The 22,235-nt window shown below is 53.8% G+C and overlaps 1 protein-coding gene across 4 annotated transcripts in view; it reads left to right on the top strand.

The window, feature by feature from the left end:
* The window catches only part of BCL9 (BCL9 transcription coactivator), a 51,903-nt gene that overhangs the window by 5,672 nt on the left and 23,996 nt on the right, over window positions 1-22,235 (top strand). Inside the window, exon 1 of one of the 4 annotated variants that reach the window (XM_084292640.1) lies at window positions 18,584-18,915. The exons of the other annotated variants lie outside the window; for them this stretch is intronic. The gene's annotated coding sequence lies outside the window, so the exon portion shown is untranslated. Of the gene's footprint in view, window positions 1-18,583; window positions 18,916-22,235 lie in introns of those variants that run through there. 4 annotated transcript variants of the gene reach the window in all.

Below are 22,235 nucleotides of genomic sequence, written 5' to 3'. Positions count from 1 at the left end.
ATCCCTGGCAGCCGAATGGAGCCTGCTAAACCCGAGTCACCCGCACTTCTTGCCAGCCCTGGAGCTTGGGTGTCACTGTCTGTTTGCTGTTTTGGCCTCCCAAAACAGGAGGCTGCACCTTTTCTACGGGGCTGGGAAGCGGGGATTCCTTCCTGCCAAAAAACGTGCTTATATTTCGGGGTTATTTCTTGCCACCCTGGGTCCTTGACTGCAGTCATTTCCATTGTGCATGATGCTCGTTGTAATTGAATCTACCGATGTATATTTAATAGAGTTGGCACCGCAGCCCGTAACTAGGCGCTGCTTCCCAGCCTTCTGCCGCTTGTTGTCACCAGGACCTCTTCGGAGTTGCAGTGGGTGCCTGCCGCCGTGCAGCTCTTTGTCCCGTGGCCACACGTCCCGCAGGACCCGCACAGCCCCAGTCCCCGGGCCTGGATGTCAGCCAGGTGCTTGGGGCTCGGGCCAGAGGAGCGACGCCTACCGGGTTGTCTTCTTCCTCTCTGCCACGGATTTGCTATGTGTGATCACGGGCGAGTCCTTTAACCTCAGCTGGCCTCGGCTGACTTATCTACTCCAGAAAGGTGTTGTAAGGCTTAATTATTGCCAGCTCTTCGGAGACCCTGGGGGGAAAAAAGTGCGTTTTATTCAGAAATCTCTCTGACCTTGCTGGCCTCTCTAAGCCGGTTCGGTGGTGCTAGGAGATATTCTCTGTGCTCCCTTAATAATGTTTCTTCAATTTTTCATCTGTACATTCACCCACTCTCTCAGCTGCATGTAAAATGCCAAGCTGTCTGAAGTCATGGAAATATTTTTATACTCTTGACAGCCACGACAAACATTCCTCCTCGGCAATAAACAAACAAGGTACACAACCTGCCATTAACATCAGTTTATAGCTGAGAGACCTTCGTCACTCATCGAGGAGGGAATCCAGACAGCTCCCGTGCTGGCAAGCCAGGCAGGAGCGCCCGCTGAGGTTAGGAGAGTACCGGATCCTGCGGGCTCGTGTGCGTGTGCAGCGAGCGACTGGGAAGCTCTGTTTGCCCGTGTGCGTACGGGAGTGCAAACAGGCACCAGGTATCTGGTTTATTCAGGGTTCTTGCAAACTATATTTGGCTCAGGCGTGCGTGGCTGTAGGGGTTTGATGTTTATTTGCGTGCACAAAAAGCCTGTTTTCTGCAGCAGCAGCTGAAACATAAAGGCGGTGCAAATTAAGCTGGATAAATATTAGACATCTAAAAAAAAAAAAAGGCTCTGCAAATGGAAGGTGTCAGCGAGCACTGCGGGAGCAGAACCCCTGCCACACACCGCTCCTCTCCGCTTCCCTCGGGGCAGCGGGCTGTAAGCTGCTGGGGTAGGCAGGTACCTGGACCCACACCATGGTGTCTTCTCCCCACAGGTGATTCTCCATGTAGGCAGTCAGCTGTTGCTTGTTTTGCTGCATCCTAGGTTAATTCCCTCTGAATGCTTCTAAATCAGGGTCTCCAGAGATGGGGTGTTGGTGAAAAGGAGCAGCAGGTGCGAGTCTTTGAGCTATGTTACTTTGGTTTCTCTCTCATTCTCCCTGCAGGTCCTCCTCCTGCTGTCTTTGGGCAGTGCTCTCTGGTGTGCTCAGGGGGAGAAAGTCAGGACTATTCTTCACCTGTGTCTTTGACGGGAGGCTCTAAGTAGGGAGCTAAGCTCTTTCCTGCCATCTCATTCATTCACTGCATCCCTCAGTATCAGTACCTTAGCCCCTCCACTCTTAAAATGAGGGTGGCAAGTCTCCTTCACAAGGCCTTCTGAGAGCTAGGGAGAAAAAAGTGCAGGGTTTTCTCCTTCCTTCTCAGGGAGACCATTAAGTCTTCCTCTTCCCCTTCATGTCCCTCTTTTCTCTCTCCCATTTTCCTCTCATTTTAAGAGTTCTTATTATATTCCGTCCCTTTAGGTCTCCTCTACTTCCACCGCTCTGGCAATCTGTTTCTCTCTGCTGTTTCCACATCCCCTTCTATTTGCAGCTCCCTTCCTTCTGTTCATGTCATTTTCTTCTCTCACCCTGTATCTCCTTACCATCCCCCATTATTCATGTGCTGCACACTCTTCATCTCTTCTCTCCCTGGTTTATTCCCCTGGATCCTTCCCTCCCGTCTCTCTCCACCTTGGACCCCTTTTTTGTCTTCCTCTGATGCCTGTTCCTGCAGCCTGGCCGCATGGGAGCCGCTGGCTGTGCCTGTGGGCCAAGGGAGAAGGGCAGCGTGTGGGGTCAGCCCAGCAGCCCTGTGCTGTGGGTGCAGGCACACAGGTGGTGCCTGCCCTCTGACCAAGCGAGGTGAGGCTCCCTCTGCCTGTCCCTCACCGGTGTTGGGTTGGGCTGTGTCGGCTCTCGGTCTGAGCGATGGTGTGGGGTTGGCGCCTTGGTGCCAGCACGCTTGATTTCTTTCTCTCCAGAGGTCTGGGGAGGTCTCTGCTTCTTGTTGGAGAGCTGCGTTGAGCCAGCAAGGTGGGTCAGGACATCTGTGCCCTGTTCCTGGGAGACCTGTGCGTAGCAGGGAGGAGAGCCGCTCTTTGGGTGTCCCTTCTGAGTCCTCTTTCCCTCCCCAGGACGTGTTTCCTCCCACAGTGGGGCTGCACAGCCTGGGGGAGCCCTTTCCCAGGGCAGGCTGAGGTGGTGCGGGTGGCCGGTGGGAGCGCTGGCCAGATGCGGGCTCATCGGGCGCTCCTGGCGGCGAAGCACGAAGAGGTCACGCAGATGGCCAAGTAGATCCAAGTCCAGCCTGCGTCCTGCAGGACGGGGCACGGTGACTTTCTGGCCTCCTGTGGAGCTGAGCTCCGTTTCTGGGTAACACCACGCTTGCCCCTGCCAGGCATGACTCAGTCCTAGGCTCGTAAAAGTCACGAGCTTGAGCTCTCCTATCCAAACAGTTCCTGATTTCCCCCTTCTGTCTCCGCAGCGGGCTGACCTCGTATCCCTCATGCTCCGTGCAAGGTGCCGCACGCCTTTTTCCACTTTTCCCACAGCCGTTTCTCCCCTTCTCTGTACCTGCTTCACCAGTTTTACCTGCTCCTTCCCTCCTGCTCTGGCGCTGGGCTGGGTCTCTCCCCAGACTCTCTCCATCAGTGTTCCTCTGCCTCGTTTGTCGTCCCGTCTGGCTTCCTTGTCTCCCTGGTCGTGCCACAACGCGGAGCTGGGGGAGAAGTGGCACTGAGATGGCAGGGCTGGAGGGCAGAGTGTTACCGGGTGAGGGTCCATGGCTTGCTGGTGGCTTTGGTCTTGCCCCAGGACGTGCCATTAGCAACATGGCAGAAGTCCCCTTCCCCCAGAACTGTGATTTTCCCCATTGCTTCTACCTACTTGCACTACTGGCAAGCTCCTGAAAGGTTAATGAAGTCGTTTGCTGCAAAGAGAAAAAGCGTGTCTTCCCATGTCTGGCATGAATTAATCCTGGAGGTGATGGAGCAGCCCCTGTTCAGGGCAGGGAACGTGCAGCCGTGTCCTTGAGTCTTGTCGCCCCAAATGCAGCCCCCGGAGTGCCGTGTAGGTGACCTGCCCACCCCAGTCCTTGCCATCAGCTTTGGTTAAACTTTGGGGAGAAAGCCGTGGCCTCCACACCCATCCTGGTGCCTGTTCCCTTGTGTCCTGCAGGACTGGGGAGGGGAACCCAGGAATGCCCCCAGGCCTCTCCTTGTCCCATTGCGGTGGATCCTCGCTGCCCGCTGCTCCTCGTTAGAAAATGCCCCATATCAAACTTCGTTCCCACGGGAGTTTTTCTGTCTGAGAAACGGGAAAAAAATCATTCAGTTGGGTTTGAATCACATGAGTGGGAGCGGGAACCAACCCCAGAAGATAAGTGTTCTGGCCTTTACCGCACTCAGATAGCTGAGAACAATAACACGTACGTCTTGTTTCGAAACCCTGGGCTCAGGGATGTGTTCCTGCCCGGTGCTGCGAGAGCCTGAGCCAGGGCTCCTGCGAGGGCTGAGGACACAAAGCAGCAACTGTGTGCTTCGGTAAGCAGCAGCCCCTTTGCTTTCCTTTTGGAGATGCTGCCAGTACCAACCAGATATTTGGGATGGCAGGGGACAGGGCCAGTGTCCCCTCTCTCCTGCCATCCTGCTGCTGGACCCTGGATGTTTTTTCCTCGGGGAAAGCAAGAGTTTACTTCTTCTGACCTGTCTCAGTTTCCTTGTACTTTCTGCCTGCTCTTTGCAGGCACAGGGTGAGCCATATAGAGCCACGTGGGGCTGGCCACCAACAGGACCTCTGCACGTGGTAGGACGCTAAATGAGAGTACGGATTTTCTCTGAAAACAATGCCTTACAACGTTCCCCGTGGGGTGTTCCTTCCCTTCCTTCCTCTGGTACGTGGGGAGCTTGCTTGCTTGGTTTCTGCCATCCAAGCCGCCGGTGGCTGAGAAGAGTCCTGTGTGTGTGGAGTCTGGGGAGGGTGTTAGGAGGTTTCTGGCGCTCTGTCAGTGTAAAGTGCCGTATTTATTCGAGTCTCGTGCCCAGTTGGGATGCACTTCTGATCTCAAGCTCCCAAGTTCCTCGCCTTAATGCCAAAGATGTCATTCAGGGCGGTCCTCCTGGCCCAACTTGTGCTTCTGCTGAGCACTGCTGTGCTCAGGCTTCGGGGTCAATGCCTGTGCTTCCACTGGAAGGCCTCCAACCCACCCCTTCCTGCAAAGGGTCCAGCAGGCACCCAAACAAGCGTGGTTCAGCGCGTGGAAGCGCTTGCCTTTGCAGCGTGCACTCCCATACATATATGAGTGCTTGCGGTGTGCCTGCCGGCCTGTTTGGGCCTGAGGAGGGAGCAGCGAGGGCCGGGGCAGCTGGGAAGCAAGGAATGACAGGCTTGGCAGGGGAGGGAGGAGAGAGTTTGGAAGCTGAGCTGGGGATTGGGTAACAACTGGAGGGGGAGATCAGATTTAGGAGTCGCGTTGCTCGCTAAAGAAAATGGCAGAAGTAGCAGCGCGTTGTCACCAGGGGTTGTGTTAGTCCCGGGTGTTACTTATTAATCTTCTGCTAATGGTGCTGCACAGAGAAGTGGCACTTCTGCGGGAATGCCTGGGACAGCGGGAGGATCAGCTGCGGGAGGTGCTGTCACCAGGTGGGGCCGGGGTAAGGAATCCTGCTGGGCTCCCTTCTGACAGACTTTGGAAAAGAGAAGATTGCTCAGGAGGCCTTTGGAGGGGAAGGAGGGGGAGTCTGTGACTCACCGGGGAACAATGATCTGCGAGGACAAAGGGGCAGGCTGGAAGAAGACCTGACAACAGTGGTGGATTCCTGGTCCCAGCCAGAAACAGGAGAAAGCCTGAAAGGATGAAGTGTTCAGGAGGAAGCTTTAGGAGTTATAAAGAGAGCTGGGAAGGGAAAGCCAAAAGTAAAGAGAAAGCAGGGTTTACTACAGGCAGGGTTGTTCTGTGCCTTGAATCACTTCAAGAGGTGGGACTGGTGTTTCGGTACATGGTGTTTTGGTAAGCGGTATTATTAAGACTGCCTCTTTGAGTCAGTCTGATAGTGAAATCAGCGAATACTTAAGAGAAAATCATGCTGCTGGTGCAAACTGCCTTTTGGGTGAGAAGCAACAGTTGAAGTCCCAGCCAACTTACAGTCCCCTGAACTACCCAGACAAAAAACAAAGGTTTTGTTTTACTCACAACCTTGTCAGCACTAGGCAGGGAACACCCCGCTGCCTGTCTGCTGCTGTTTCCATCAGCCAAAGGCAGGTCTAAATGCCAGCTTGATAGCATCTGCTTTGACTTGGTGTCTCTTCTACCTGTGAGTCTCGGTGCTGAGCCAGTGCAGAAATTTAGAGGCACGGGGAGAGGAGGAGAAGCTGCAACATAAGCACAGCCTCGTGGTTGTCCTTTCTTTTCCTGACTGCAGTGGAAAGCCGTCTCTGTTGAATGCTGGCAGGCTGTGAGCATGGTGAGTCTGGGAGCAGCAGTGCTGCGAGGAGCTCAGTTAGCCAGAGCTGGCCTCCGCCCTCAGCTGTGGTGTGGCCGAGCTGCCGTTACTGAACGCTGTTGGGATGTTGTTCCTAACTGTACACAGCACTCATGCAAATCATGCAACAGTGCATATAGAGTGTGTTTAAGAAGCGTTTGTTGTGTCTTGTTTAGTTACTCTGAGGTTAGTGCTGCACTAGGCCCTGCAGCACGCCTCCGTACCCTACTCAGTAGAGGTGTGCTGCGCAGGCGGCCAGGACCCGGGGCGAGCAGTCTGTAGGTTTTCAACGAACTGGACCACGATGGCACACGGCTCTGTTCATACTCAGTGTCTGTGAGAGCAGAACATGACTTGGGCCTGCACACTGAAACACCTTCAGAGAGCGTTTCTCTGCCTTGGGAAGGGTCTGAGGTCACCGGAGCGCTGGGACCTGTGTTTCGGCAGGGCTTTCCACTGGGGAGGGACAGTCCGTCTCAAAAGCAAGGTGCTGGGGAGTCCAGGAATGATAAAATCACCCTTGGATGTTGTGTGTGTGTGCGAACTCCTCGAAGTCATCTATGTTGGTATAAATGAGATCATTTGGCCTAATTAGTTCCAAGCTTAATTAGCAGTAATTATCCCAACATGGGAGTAATACCCGAGTAGGAAATACTGAGTCCTCGATTAGATAGATCTCTAATTGGTGTTACAATATTGTAATTAAAGCATGCTCATACGCCTCTGCCTCTACAAGTGATTTGTTTTATGTCTGATTAAACAGGGAGTCCAGCAGCCTCAAGGAGGCCAGGACATCACCGCTGATTGAAGCAGCGTATTATTCTTTGTTATAGGGAAGAAATGATGAATCACATATACTAGAAAACACTGTGGGCCAAATTAATCCTTTGAGTAATTGCTGCTGGAGTTGGGGATATTACAACAGGGGTGAATTTGGCCTCCAGTGCATACGCTCTATCTGTATATCACCCAGTAAAACAAATACTCATTTGAATGTGCAGCCTGGCAATTACACAATCAGACAAATGCAAGGAACTTAATCTGCAGTTGGGATCGCTGGCTCGCGCGGGTGAGTTTATTCGGCTGCTGCGCCGTGCCGACGAGGCCGCGCACTCTGCTCGGGTGCTCGGCCCGGAGCAGAAAGGCACTAGCAGGGAGCACCTCGCTGGGGAGGGGGCCAGAGGCAAGGCGCCCCCTTTTCTCCAGCAGGAGCACTTTTAGTCCAGCCAGCCTGGCCCTCCCTCGCGGGAAGAGCTTCAGAGGAGCAGATCTGCGCACTTCTTGCAGAAGTTGAAGAACAAGAGAGCGAAACGGGAACTTTCTGAAATTAGTCAGCTTCGAGGCATGAAAGCTTCCCGTGTCTTTTTAAGAAACCACCTCCTTAGAACTTGGCAAGTGCACTGCTTTATTACTTATCTCCTCGCTGCCTGAGTGGGCGACTGTACTTCCTGAGTCGGCTCTTCACTAGCGAGAGATCAGCGGCACAGGTCTGCAGAGGACAGTGGCTCCTCGCCTACGGAAAGTAACAAGCAAGAACGGTGATGCGTGCATCTTCTGGCTGTCACAAAGGAGCTCGAAGCATATTAGAGTCGGAGCCAAACGCAGACCTGCGAGCAGCTCTTTGCCAGCGACTTCCATCTCCCGGCTGCAGAAACTGAGGCACAAATCGGTTCCTTGGCCGGCTGGAGCTTGCCGAGCTGGGAGCGCGATGCGGGCATCATCCCCTTCTGCTTCACCCGCAGAGACGTCTCCCTTCCCGAAGGGGAGAGGTGACTTGGGCGAGGAAATCGAGTACACCAAATGCCATGAAATTGATATTAGGGATACGAACCGAGACACCCCATATACGAGAATTCAAAAGGCAGGGTTTCCATAGCAGCGTTGCTTGGCCGCGTTGTATATGTGCTGTTTTGCATTGCTCTCATGATGTCAAAGGCATAGCCTAATATCTGCGTGTGCAATATGTCTGAATCAGAGTTGCTATGAAACTTCAGGCTGAATTACACCGTGGAGGCATATTCTTGCGCAGTGCTGGGAGGAAATAACAGGACTAGGTTTTGTTAAGATTTTTCTCTAGTGATACATTTTTTCTTAGAAAATTGCTGATTTGCCAAAAGTGTTGCTATTTTCGGGAAAAGTTGATTCCAGTCTAGTGTCCCATCTTGGGGGGGGGGGGAGAGAGAGAAAAAAAGAGGGGGGAAAAAGTTGTGAAATGGTCAAAATTCCCGGATGTTTGAAAGGTCAAAATCCTACCCTTCTGTCCTTCTGAGTGGTCATTTGCTTCTATATAAGTAAATTACTACAAACAGTATCAAAATGTGAATTACAGTGTTTCAAGATGATGAAGTAAAATCTTGCCTTCATTCATTTGATCATAGTTTCTGGGTATAGGCTGGGAAGCTATTTTTCCCCTCCCTGCTTAGGTCTGGGACAATGATTTGAAGTTTCCTTGCTGCCAGCTATGCCAAATGTCGGTGTAGCCTGCGTGCCAGTGTCTCCTCTCCCCCCTCTCCCTGGTGTTGGAATTGGTGAGCTTTGCGCTCGTGCCTGAAGAGCTGAAGGTCTAGACTTGCTTTGCCGAGCGTCGAAGCCATTCTTGTTTCGGAAGGAGACTGCAGAAGGGGTGTGGGACAGAGGAAAGAAGATGAGAGCTTCTTTTTCCTATGTGGCAGCGACAGATGCTGGGCGTTAGGCAGAGGCAAGCTGACAAACATCTGAATGAGTGGAGGAGACTCCTAACCCAAAGGGAGGAGTTGTGGTTTAGGTTAAAGCCACAAAGGAAGTGAAGGAGGTTACCACTTTCCTGTCTGTGGGCAGGAGGTTCTCCTAGTGCTCATTTGAAGGCTTCGCTCTAGCTCGTCCTTCCCTAGGAACACGCGCGTCTGTGTACTTCTTGAAAAGCATTCGATCCGGCCTCTGATCTTGGGAGTGCCGAACATCTCCTTCATCCACAGAAATCAGCGGGAGCCGAGGGTTAAAGAGCTGGGAATTGCAGGCTAATTTATGGAGCCAGATATTTTCAAGTGCGTTGTGAAGCCACATGTTTCGCTCGGCGCTGGAGTGTTTGGTACGTTTCTCCTCGCCTCTTCCCCTGGCCGATTCCACTCGGGCTTTGTTGTTGCTCGTATCAGTACCTCTGGGGCTGCCGGCTCGCTGCCGGCTTCAGCTCTCTCTCGTCCCCGAGTGACTGGCAAATTGTGCAGCACGGATCTAGCAGTCCCGCCTGCTGGTACAGGGCAGGCTCTGAACGCCATCGGGTACCTACCAGCGTGGCCTGTGATCAGTATTTTCCTTGATTCTCACGGCATGCTTTTCTTTTAATGGCTCGGAGGCTCTGGCTATACGTGGCCGAGAAGTTTGTTGTCTCAGTTCAATGGCTTCGCTCCTCGCCTGTGAGGCGAGAGCGGCTGGTTAACCCTGGCATGCTGCAGGAGGCATGCCAGGAGGGAGATGAAAGAATCCGGGACTGCTCTTACAAGAGAGCAGACTTACCCCGAGCCCGAGCGCTGGCGTGTAAGCCGGCTGTCTTAACCCAAGCTATCAGCTGGCTACTGCACAGCGAGACCCACTGTCAGTGACAATGACTTCAGTGTGTGCCGCCAGTGCCTTCTGATCGCCGCGCGCTGCCGTACATGAAAAGAGCATCTGAAAGGTGCTCCCTGAAGAGCCATTATGTGTTATGTGGGCTCTAACCTTCCATTAACAGCTCACCTTAGCCCCTAACCCTGGCCTTGGGACGCAGCCGAGTCATTTCATTTACCAGGTGTGAAAATCATATTTTGCCATGTGAGGATGATTGCTCTATCAGGTGCATTACAGTCCCTCTTTTTTTTTTTTTTATTTGCCTTTTTTTAAGGCTTTTTTAAAACTACAAGATAGCATTAAAGATTTATATGTGGCAAATGCATGCTTTTTTTTTTTTTTTCCACAGTGTTTCCTTTTAGAGACCGTCACAGTATTGATTTCAAGTAGATTTTCCTCCTCTGTTTTAAAACATTTCCTTTGCCGATGGGTTTTCAACATTACCCACTGGATCTGTGTGCAGTGCTTTCCCCAGACTATACTATTGAGCCGAGGCTCCTAGCTGCCAGCCTCGAGGGACCACTTCTGAAGCTGAAGGACCATTTGCTGCGCTCCTCTCCTCAGTCCCGAGCTACCAAGCAGCACTGCAGCCTTCTCAGTCCAGGAGGTACTCCAAGCTGTGGGCTGCTTTTGGGGTGTGCCAATGGATCCCCAAACGGGTCCAGCAGTCGCCTCGAGCTCAGAGCGAGGTGCATGTCGGGGCGTTTCAGATAGACAGGGAGAACAAGCCGTGCGCCGGGATAGTGAAGAAACCGGAGTGGCAAGCAGCTGGAGCTGTAAGGTCATTAGGCTCTGGTGCCTGCATTTTATTGCTGCAGCTCGTCCTTATGGCCCTCAGAGCGGGGTGCGGGGCTGGAGAGGGCAGGGGGCTCTGCGGGAAGGAGATCTGTTGTAGGCAGCCTGCGACGCGGGTTCAGCCATCTTCTGGTGGATCGGCCGTCTTACCACAACACTGTTTGGCTTTGTTACTGTGGTGCTAGAGCCTTAGGGCCCCAGAAAGAGCAGCCTTATTGCAGTCATCGGAGTTATGCTTGTTTATGGCAGTAGGCAACTGGGAATGTTTTTTTTTTTTTTTTTTTTTTGGACATGTTGCCACGAACATAAACGCTTTTCTTTGGGAGATGCTTTGCAAGGGTGGCTCAGGCGAGTGTCTGGGAAGCATTGTCCCGATGGAAACAAGATGCAGAAATGATCAGGTCTCAGAACAGCTCTTACTTCTTCCCACATCTGTGACATGCAGAGCCCACCTTCCAAAGGCTCTGTCCTTTTCTCCTTCCTCATCACCAGCAATTCTTAGTTTTGAGCTTTGAATACATCACCAAGAGCTCGGCTGCCGTGGGGGGAAATAGTGACCTGGGCAAGGAAGCCAGTTGACTTGCATGGGACCTGGGCAGGCTGTGTTTGTGCTCACTGCACACAGCAGCAGCAGGAGCAGTCTTTGTTGTGTCTTTCTTAAGCTGAAGGTACCCGTGCTTCAGCATTTAAATGTTCACAGGAGACTCATGCTGGATGCTCAGGAACAGCAATTGCCAAAAATGCAAGGGGTTCTTTACGACAGCATAGCCAGAGTATCACGATACCGCCTTCATTGCCTGTTGCTGGCTGGACTTCTGGCATTCGTTTTGCTGTTGCCTGACAGAAAGGACAGGTGGGAGGTATGGGCTGTGTGTAGGTACAGCCCGTGCTGCAATCACGCCGAGGCACAGCAGGTCCCGTAAGAGCTGCGTTACCTAGGCAGGTCCCCGTGCAGCACCAGCTCACACGCTAAATGGACGCTCAGAGACGTCAGGATATAGATGGAAAAGAAACACGCTGTGCTAGGTGTCTCTCAGGATCTGCAAGGCAGGTATCGTAAGCAGATGCATTCTTACCAGCGAATAAACAGATAAAATTTAAAATAAGCTGGCAGATTTTGTGCTCAGATGGACTAGGAACATTCACACAGTCTGTTCTTGCAGTTCAGCTGTGAGAGGCCAACACCTTCCGCAGAGAGGGACTAGCAAAATGCTTGGACAGAATTATGTCCAGCCATGACATCTGTTGCTAAAGTTTGCACCATAAAAGTCCACAAGTAGAAATGCAGAGCGAGAATGAGGCGTGTATGTAGCTGAGCCAAAAGTCTTGAGTGCCCTCTCGTAAAGAAGGCACCTGTGTGTGTCGGTGTAGTCCTCTGCCATCGAGGGTCTTGCAGGTCCGAAAAGCCTCCGGTGATTGCTGCAGAGGAAAGCCAGCACCACGCTCTGATAATAAACCAATGTCTAAAGAGCAAGGGGGAAATCTGATTGTTTTCTTTGGAGGCATCTCACTGTTTTATGTAATCTTTGTACAGCACCTGTAAATCAGTGACTAGCGCTTTTGAAATGTATTTCCTTCATCACAAGCTGTTTGAAACAACAGGTAGCACCTATCCATTCAGTCAGAGCTCCCTTGACATTTTTAAGTGACAGATAATGAAAACTGTCTTCATTATAACTCGAGCTATTTCATCAGACTGTCACCAGCAAACAATGGCAAATTAGAGACTGAACAACCCTCAGCTCCGCTCTCCCAGGTACCTGTACAAATTTACGCGTCTCCAGGGTGCTAGGATGGGATGCAAAAGGGTGGTCAAACGCCCGGGGAGGTGATTCTTTAAACTCGAGGCAGAATAGCCAGTGCCTTTGCTGCTGCTTCTGAGAAATGTAAGAGGTGATTTCTCAGGTGGGAAGGCTCCTGGTACGCAAGGCACTAGAGGTCGTCAGGAACATGTTAAAATCCCTCTGGAAAGCAGCGGTCAGCTGGCGTAAAAATGGAGCACAAATGTGAGAAGGACCGTGGGTGAGAGACACGGCTTATCTCGCAGCGCTGAATTCGGCACTGCCTTCAGTTTATGAATGGGTTTAAAGCATGGTGCCAAGTAGAGCATATTGCAGTTGTCTAATCCTTAGGTGACAGAGGCAGGCATGATAGTAGACAGAGCTGCATCCAAGAGGACTCGTCGGGACAGCCTAGGCAGCCTGGCAGTATCGCTACCTGGTCTGCGGGAACCAGTCCCGGCCCCAGAATCTGAAGTGCCGAAGGGAAACCTGCTGGAGGAGCAGCTGCTCCTGTGCGGCGCCACTTATCTCACCTGGCGATGCTTCGGGCATGCTTGGGCTGAAGCTGGCTCGCTCAGGGCCTTCTCACCTCGCTCCCCCCTTTACCAAGCTGCCCCCGCGGTTGGCCCAGAGGGGGGCAGGGAGCAGAAGGAGCTTTTCACTGTTAAACAAGGTTTGTGTGAGAGGCCCGTGGCGTGGAAGAAGCTAGCACCAGGGGGTGAATTATAGGGGCCCAGGGAAGAAAGAGGCTGTGGCAGAGAGAGGGTTGTTATTGGAGCACGCAGGGAGCAAAATGACTGAGATAGAGGGTGTAGATAAACAGTTAGAAATAGCCGCGACAGTGTGATTTGGAAGGAAAATCAGGCACTACCTCAGGCCCCGGTGGCGTTCAGTTTAGGGAGCTGAGTGGTAAATTACAGGTAGGTTAGGACGCCGACAACATCGATGACCCCGTGAAGTGCTGGGGAGAGAAAAGTTGCAGTAACGGGGAGTAAGATTCAGATCTCATCTACCCGACTGTGAGTATCTCAAGGTGAAATAACAGAAGGAGAGGAGGCGGGAATATTGATTTCTGCCTCACAAAACAGACAACAACGCCTACTTTTTCAGAGCAAGAATTTAACCGTTCGCTCTAATGGGCCAGTCTGCAGTACAGTGGGGGCTTGGTTTCTTCTTCATGTGCAATCGAGAGGGGAAATCATGCTGAAGTTATTTTTATCTTCGTGTAGCCTTGCAGGGAGAGTCGTGAGCCGAATGTTACCCCCAAACATCTGTGCTGCCACCCCATGGTACAGCAGGCGGGCACCCTGAGCAGCCCCAGATGCACGGGGAGGCACGAGGAGCCTCTCATGCCAAAAGCGCCGGCGTTGTGCCTGCTGGTCACCCGTGGCTTCTGTCTGCCTGAGGGCAGACTCAGCCTTCTTCCATTCCTCCTGTGAGAAGGATGCTTCTGAGAGGTGCTTTCTTCAGCTGCTCGTGGCTTTCTCAAAAATACTCCTCTGGGGATAACGGTTTGTTTGGTGGGGTTTACACCACAGAAGCGCAGTGTGTGTCCCCGTGCAGCAGAGCTGTGGCTGAGCAAGGGTGTGCTCTCTTGGACTAGGCTCGCCAGGTGGCTGAATGGGAGCAGGAGGTGATTTGGGCAATTTCCTGGGCTGCTGCCGTGCCTTTTCTCATTGCAGTCAAAGACAGTTGTGCACATACAAAGGGAGCGTAATGTTTCTGCTGAGAGTCTTGAAATGCTCAAGGGTCAGGCAGGTCCACAGCCAAATTCTCCTGGCTGGGCCACAACAACTTGGTATGTGTTAGCAGCTCCCTGTAAAACACTGGAACAGTGTAATAGGACCAGTGTTCCTGTGCAAACATTGGTTTTGGGATCTCCTGTGTGCCAAAATTTGCCACCTCTGTTTTGTATGATTTTGTATTTTTCATGTGTTGCATGAGCATATGTTTCCCCAGATTCTGTTTACCTGATTCCCCTTCTGATTCAATCTCCTCTCTCCTTTTTTTTTTTTTATTTTTTTTTTAATCACAGGAGGTAAAACTGAGCATTTATCCGTATTGCTGCCTAGCATTTGCCTCACACCTGCTTATTGACTTTGGAGATGACTCTAAACAGGGCGAGAGCTTCCTGCAATTGGACTGTTATAATGCGTGGGATTTGTGCACTGCATTACGGTTCTGATGTGGGATAATGTCTCGAAGGGGGGCAGATCCTCCAGAAGTCTGTCTGGAAATCCTGAGGTTCTTCTGGCACATATTTTAACCGCAGTCCCAGTTCCACGCTCCAGCCCAAACCTGATTAAGGCTCAGGTCATTTGGAGATTGATGAGTGAATAGGAAAACCTGAGATTAAACGTTTCTCCCTTCGCAGTGTGGCTAGGACAAGCGCCCTGATTGCCACGCTGCACGTGCCTGTTGCTGGAGGGTGATGCTGTGCAGCCAGCCTCCCTCCTAGCAGCGCTCTGTGCCCTCTGTGGCCATCAAGGCCATCATGAGCCACGACGGGGAGCTACAGGTGTGGCCTTATGCCAGCACTGGGGGGTGTGTGTGTGTGCATATATATATATATATGGAGATCGTTACGGGTATGTACGCTTTTCCCTTCTGTCTGAGCTTGTGCAGTCCCATGCAGGAGCAGAGGGATCGCTCGCCCCAACCCAGCGAAGCTGCTGCTTTGGCGTTTGCAAGTCTGAGGTTCAGCAAAACTGGCTAGGCTCGGGGCTAGCCAGACTAGGCTCTAGTCTGATGGCAAAAGAAACGGAACTAGAAACAAAGCTGCAACAATCTCTCCCCCTCCTCCTAATCCTGATTTCCTCATCTTTTAGGAATGATTTATAATAGATAAATGCTTTCAGAAAGGAGAGGCTTTTCCAAGTTAACAGCGGATGTTAAGCTGCCCTTCCCTGTGGTCTGTTGCCATCTCTTTCACACCGTCCAGCATCAGGCTTTGTCCTGCAGCGGGATTCATGAAGGCAGCTCCCCTGAGCCCATGCAGAGAGATCGTGGCAGTAGGAGAACTGCCATCACCTGGGCTCCTCGCAGAGCGGGTTGTTTCCTTTCGAGAAGGCTCATTAGAGCACGCAGCCATGTAAAACTCAAAGCTCGTAAGAAAAAGATTTCACAGAGCCTGATCTTTCTGTGGTCCTGCGGCTCCTCTGATCATTTACACCAGAGCAAAAGGAAGGAAAAAAAAATAAACCTAAAGCAAACAAACAAAGCAACACATCCTCCTAATGATGTGTGTTCTTCACTTCCAGCCGTGCGAGCGTTTTACACCCACTTTGCACAGGTGTACGTGAACACAGAAGTCGAGGGCAGAATAGAGAGCAAAGCTCTGAAGGAGTTGGTGGAGCTTCCCTGCTGGAAGGTTATGATCACGCTGAAAGAGGGAAATCTTGCCTCAGCAGACAGGAAATATGTGATGCAATTTCAACCCGGAGTTGCTGGAGATAAAATAGCCCATAAACTGAAAAAAATGTAGGGAATACTTCGCTTGGCCCAAATGTGCAGTGTCAAAGCTAATAGCGAGGGATCCTCTGACTGCAGAAGCAGCGGCGTGCTGGCTACGGATGCACATGGAAACCGCGTCCCTTATTTGTAAGGAGGAGTGAGTGTACGTTCCTGATCCTGGAAACAATAACTGTCGGCAGATCCTTCGTAATGGTGGCAGACTTTCTTGAGGGAATGTTTTTAAGCACCAGTGACTGAAAAGGTGCGATCTGCTGTTTCACTGGAGGTGAAACTTCTGTCACGTGGAACAACTGTGCGGTTAGAGAACAGGCTCGGCTGCAGAGCGCGGGTGGTCAGGGGCAGGGTCTAACTTCAGAAGAGTCATGCCTGCAGCCTTCGCACGCTAGGGCTCCGTGTCGCCATTTCGCCTGCCTTCAGTCCCGTCTTCAAAAGCTCCTCTTCCTCAGATGTTTCCACCTCCTCCAGTTGCGCCTGTTCAGCCACTCGCGGGGATGAGATCTGCATCAGAGCTGGTCTGGTGTTCAGGGGTTGTTCTCGTTAGTATGCATGGCTTTTAAAGGAAAGTTGGGTCGTTTAAACAGCTCACCTGTGGCTGTGGCTCCATAAATAGTTTATCCGGCACAAGCGAGTGGCGGTAACTGTGAGAGAGAGCAGCAGGATCCTCCAAGTCTGCCGCAGATGGAGTGGTGAAATGGAGCCACAGCCCTACACTCGTAATGTTATTTGCATGAGTAGCTCCATTGTGTTTCAGTGGGACTCTACTTACACATGTAAAAATCGGTGTTTGCAGGGCCGGGCCCTTACAGAGCATAAAAGCAGCGACTGGGGTGTGCCATGCTCTGAACCCTCTACAGCAAGTGTAATGCAAATGCGTTTTGCTGGCTGGCCTATCTCGTCTGATGGGTTCTGTGCAAGTGGAGCTCCTGTAGCCGCTTTCTTTAGGCTCGCTTCGCCCTGGCGCAAGAGGACCCCGCTTCTGAGTCACAAGGCTGGCCTTCTGTCCCCGCTGCCGCCAGGGAGCTGCGAGGGGCGCGCAGGCAGCGCGGTGAGAGCCGTAATGGGTCCAAGATGTTGTTGGAGCACTGCGGAGAGCCGGGCCAGCTGCCTGGCCGGGGCTGCTCTTACAAGTGTGCCCGAGGGAGGGCAAGGCCCCGCGGCAGGGGATGCTCTCCCAGTAGGCCGGGGCTCCACGTACCTGCCTCACCGCCTGTCACCGCAGCTGGGGTCACTCGGGAGCCTCGTGTTGGCAGTTCCCATGGTGAGGCCCCGGGAGGGCAGCGCCAGGGCTCTCAGGGCTGCGCCCGATCCCCCCGGGCAGCCCGGCTCCTGCGGGGGCAGCACCGCACCTCGCCGCGCTACCCGCAGCCCTGAGGGGAGGGAGGGAGGAAGGAAGAGCCGTGAAGCCGTTTGGGGGGGAGCGGCTGGCCGCGGTTATTTGAGCCCGCTGCCTGCCGAGTTGCACAGTCATTTATAACTGCTGCGAGCGCAGGGGGATGGGGATGGGGCTGGGGCTGGGGGAGGGGAGGGGAGGGGAGGGGAGCGGCAGCAACCGCAGCGCGGGGGAGCCGGGGGCCGCGCGGGCTCCCTGCGCCTCGCCGGGGCGAGAGGCGGCCGGGGGGGGAGGGAGGGAGGGAGGGGGGCGAGGGCGGCAGCCGCTGACGCCTCACGGCTCACGGCGCCTCGCTGCGGGTGCTCCGCGGCTCCTCGGGGCTGGGGCGCGGGCCGGGGCTTCCAGAGGCGCCTCGAGGAGCGGGGGGGCGGGTGCCCGGCTCCTGCGGGCCCCGGGAGGGTTCCCGGGCGGGCAGCGGGGGCTGGCGGCTGAGGGGAGCCGCTGAGGGGAGCCCCGAACAGCAGCGCCCTGTCAGGGGGCTCGCGCCCCGGCCGTTGGGGCCGTTACGGGGCGGGCCCGCGCGCCGCCGGCAGGGGGCGTGGCCTCCTCACAGAAGGCGTGGCCTACACCGTGGGGCGTGGCCTCGAGGAGGGGGCGTGGCCTCGGCGGAGGGGCGTGGCTTGCCCAGCACCTCCCCTGCGGCTGCGGGGGGCGCCGGCGGAGGCGGGCCTGTCTCTTTAAGAGCCCGGCCGCTACCACTGCGTAGGCGGCGGGGGGGGAAGGAGGGAGCTGAGGGGAGGGGGGGGGGGTCGGGTACGGCAGCGCCCGCCCCCTGTGTGGGGAGGGGCGGGGCGCGGGGCCGGGCGAGCCCACTGCCCGGCGCGGGGAGCGAGAGGCGGTCCCGCCGGCGGAGCGAGCCGGGGCCGGTACCACTGCCGGGGCGGGGCGCGGCGGGAGCGGGCCGGGAGCCGGGGGGGGGGGGGGAGGGAGCGAGCGAGGCGGGGGGGGGGGAACGGGCAGGGAGAGAGGGAGGGAGAGGGGGGGCGGGGGGGGGGGCTGCGGGGGGCGGTACCACGCGCGCGGCGGGCAGGGGGGGAGGCGCCGGCGGACAATGGAGCCTGTGTGCGTCTGCGGGCGGGGGAAGGACCCGGCGGCGGGGGCACCCGGCGCGCCGCCCCCGCCCGCCCGCCGCTGAGCCCGCCCGCGGCCCCCGGTGAGTGAGGGGAGGTGGCGCGCGGCCGCCCCCCCCGCCCCCCCCCCCCCCCCCCAACCAACCGACCGCCCAACGGTCGCCCCCCCCCCCCCCCCCCCAACCGTCCCCTCCTCAACCGCCGCCCGCCGAAAGTTTGAGCTGAGGGGGGCTGAGGGGGGCTGAGGGGGGCCGGGGGGCGCGGGGAGCGCCTGGCCTCGGCTGCCCCGAGGGGCTGCGCCGGGACAGGTGGGCGCCGGGCGCCGCCGGGCTCTCCCCGAAGCCCCCGTGTGGACGCCAGGGCGAGGCCGCCGCCGGCCGGGATTCGGGGTGCAGGGGGGCGGCGGGGGCAGACAAAGCCCGGCGCGGGACGCGGCGCGCTCGGGGGGCGTCGGGGCGTGAGGCGCCGCGGGGGGATGGCGGCGTGCGCGGTGGCTTCGTAGTAAACACACCGGGGAGAGGGATCGGGCAGGGAGCTGGCACGCAGCGAGGGAACAAAGTGTGGGATAAGCAGCAGCGCTGGGGAGCTGGCTGGGGGGCACGGTGAGAGGTGCTAGAGCTCGCCTCGGTCCCAAACTGGCCGAGGAGGAACCCAGAGCCTCGTCTTGGAGAGGAGCGTCAGCACTGGCCATGGAGAGCAGCGGCTTCCCCCGGGCTGGGGCAGCTCCTCACCTCAGCGGCTCGGGGCAGAGGAGAACAGGAGGCTGTGCCGAGCCAGGCTCGTCTCGCTCAGCCCTGCTGCGGGTGACTGTCGCTCTCCTGTCAAAACAGAGTTGGAGGAAGCGGGGGAGACAGCTCTTCCAGTTCTGAGGGGTTCCAGGAACGGTTTTGTTTTCCTCGTAAGTATTTCGTCCTGGATTTCTCCATGAAAAGCCCACACAGGCAGCATAGGAGCCGTGCGTGAAGCATCCTTAAATGTATCGAGCTTAAAAAGGGGAAAAAAAAAAAAAAAAAAAAAAAAGCGAAGCATAGTTTTTTCCCTGTTTTGTTGGAGGTTAATATTCAGTCAGTGATTGCTCAATGCATTACAAAAACAAGTATCGGGAAGCTAGGCAATGCACTACATGGAATCAAATAAAAAAATCCCAGGGAACGGAGGGAGAGAATTAACATACCTAAAGAGCTTTAGCCCTGTCTTTTGGTTTACCTCTCTCCCGCTTCCCGCTAGGGCCATAAGGCCTGGTTGCTGCCCGTGGGGGTGCCACGGTGTGGGACTGGTGGAGCTGAGCAGGGCTGAGGGGCAGCAAGGGCTGGCAGGCAGTCGTGCCTTCACCCTGCGTGTTCCCATGTCCCACTGCAGGCCCATCGGCCAGCTGCTGGAAAGCACGGGGGTAGCTTTGGTGTGATTCTGTAGCCATTTCGGACCGGTTGGGTGCTGGCTCTGGGGTTGGGTTGGGTTTGGTTTTTAACAGTGATCTCCAAACAGATTATTTTCAATGAATGTGGCCTTTTTTTCTTACTCGGAGCATAAAAATGGCTCAGGGGCTCATATTCTTTCCTTGTCTCCCTTGCTGGCTCCTCCTCAAACAACAAAAGAAAGGCAGCTTTCTTTTTTAAGTTGGAGTTAGCAGCGATGACAGTTTTGGGATTTGGGAATTTTCCCAGTAAGGTGGGGTTTTTGGTGTTTGTTTTTTTTTCCTTGGGGGGGGGGGGGGGGGCGGATTTTGTGGAGAAGGGGGTCTTGGGGTCTGCGGTCTCACTGCACTGTTGTGAACTCTTAACACCTTAATTGAAGGGGTGGAGATGCTGAAGCACTAACAAAGACCTCCTTTATCCAAAATGTTAATCAATCATTGACGTTAAATAAGTGTGAACAAAACCAACTAAAAAAAAAAAAAAAACGAAACAAGTTTTTGTCTAAGTCCCCCTCCCATTCAGTTGCTCGTCTTTGGTCAGGTTAACGTTGGGAATTCCTCTGGGGATGTATTTTGTGTGTACGTAGACGGACTTGGTTTTGGCAGCGTTTGGTAAAAGTTCTGTCGCTGACTTCCCAGGATACATTTTTTTTTTTTTCCCCAGGGCAGATTGTTCAGTTCATAGACGCAATAAAGATGTTTTGAGAGAAACCGTGATCTGCTGCGGAGCGAGGGAAGTAGGGAGAATATGACAATACTGTTGCAACCATCTTCGTGTGGGGCAGGGGTGTGTGTAGAGGGGTTTTGTGGCTTTTATTTTATTTTATTTTTTTGTGTTTTCTGGGGAGGCGTCTTGCTTTCGGCTCTTGTGATCAGTTAATTTGTTTATCGGTCAACACAGTCTTCTAAGCTAGGCAAGACCTGAATTTCAATGTAGAAGAAAATAAATAGGTGTCTGTGCGTACAACCAGAAACTTTGTGGATGTCTTCTGTATATTATGGATACAAAGAGCGCGAGCTCTTTCTTCCCCATCCTTCCCTCGCTCTCTCCCTCCTTCCCCATCTTGCGTTTTCATCTTTGCAGTTTGTGCACTTGGATTGTTTTCAGTTAGGGTTAGGCCACAGCCAAAGAAACTGCATTTGTCACTGAACACCCAAATATAGAAAGTAAGGCGACTATAAGCCACACGGCTAAAATCTTCATATGCAGCAGCTTTTGTGAACAGTTGATGTGTTCGAGGGGGATAAGAATGGACTAACCTTTGATCCGCATTTCCTGGCGATTCAAAGACTCGCTGCTCTGTCATATGTTGAATTTCCATTCCTATTTCTATAGGATTTTTTCTAGAGTTTTTTTTTTTTTTTTGCCTCTCGAGTTCCTGACACACCGTGTTGCCTTGCTAACTGTGCGTGCGTCTTAGGAGTTTTGTTGGTCTTTAAAAATTCAGTGGAAGAAAAGAAAAACAAAACCTGACCCCCTTATCTCAGGGAGCAATTGACACTCAAGTGAGTATCGAAACTAATCCACATCCTAAATGTCAGCTGTGTTACCTAGCAGGGTTTGATCTCTCCCACTTTCTAGAAGTTTACCAGCATTTCTTCAGAGCAAGGCAGGCAGCCTTCGTAAAATCCTACTATCTGGTTTGCACGGCCTTGGACTTCACAGAAATCTCCGTGTCTCAGTGAGGTCTGTGGTCTGTTTGCATAGATATCAAGTCCTTTAACCCAGCGAGATTTGCTGTGGGCTAGGATTTCCTGCTTACAAGCTCTGCTGGAGTCCCTCTGGTCTTCCTGCTGGCAAAACGAAGGTGTTAACTTGGGTTTTGAGAGCATTTTGTGAATGGAAGGAGATCTTACTGCTGATCTGTTGTCTGAGCACTGCTGTGCCTACCCCATGTGAAATGGCTTTCCCCATACCTTTACTCCTCTGTCAGGTTTTTATGTCCCTGCTTTAATTCTCTTGGGGCTGGATCTCAGCTGTGGTAGGGGCTGTGCAAGCACCGAACAGGCAGGGACTGTGCCTGTGATCAGGGCTTGCAGGTGATCTTGACAAATTTGGGCAAAAAAGCCATTCTGTAAGGAAATTTTGGAAGAGTTGCCTCTAAGACCGCACCATCTTACAAGCCCTGGTTAACTGTCACAACAGCAAAACAGAAGGTGATGTTTTACTGCCTGCTCAACCCCAATCTGCTGCTCCGATGTTGACTTCAAAATGAGCGTTGCTGGTGTTTTTGAAGAAACAGGGTTGCATCTGGTGGCTGTATCCTTAGCTGTAGGAGCTGCGATGCCCGCGAGCCTTTCTCTGATAGAGCTGGTTTTCGGGCGGTCCTCAGTGCGTCGTCCCCTCTTGGGCTCTGCAGCAGCCCTCCCTTTGTGCCGGTGCTGCTGCTCGAGCAGCTGTGTGCTGCAATGGATGTAGGGGCTGAGCTGGGTTATAAGTAGCCTGGCAAAAGAAAAGGTTATATTTAGCCTGGGTGGGTTTGCCAAACTCGTTCGCTGTTTGGCCACGCATGCGGTTGTACCGGCACATCAGACAGCGTGGTGCAGGGGTGGAAGTAAATATTGGTAGCAGCAGTCTCTTCAGCTGGCGTTGCTGCCAAGGGGAGTGCTCATCGAGCTGTACCTCTAAGAGTCTGCTAAACTTGCTAAATGTTTTTTACACCTATTTGTTACAGCTTCCCTTGCCTGAGAGCAGCTCCTTCGGTTTACCTTCTCCTTTTTGCCAACAGCGTTTCTCATCCCCGAACATGCGCGCGATGCACGAAAAGAGGAGCCCTCTTTAAGCAGCTTTATAGCGACTGCAA

This window comes from Netta rufina (genome assembly GCF_964035555.1).
Source record: "Netta rufina genome assembly, chromosome: 1".
Taxonomy (NCBI): domain Eukaryota; kingdom Metazoa; phylum Chordata; class Aves; order Anseriformes; family Anatidae; genus Netta; species Netta rufina.
This window is presented reverse-complemented; position numbering and strand designations above follow the sequence as displayed.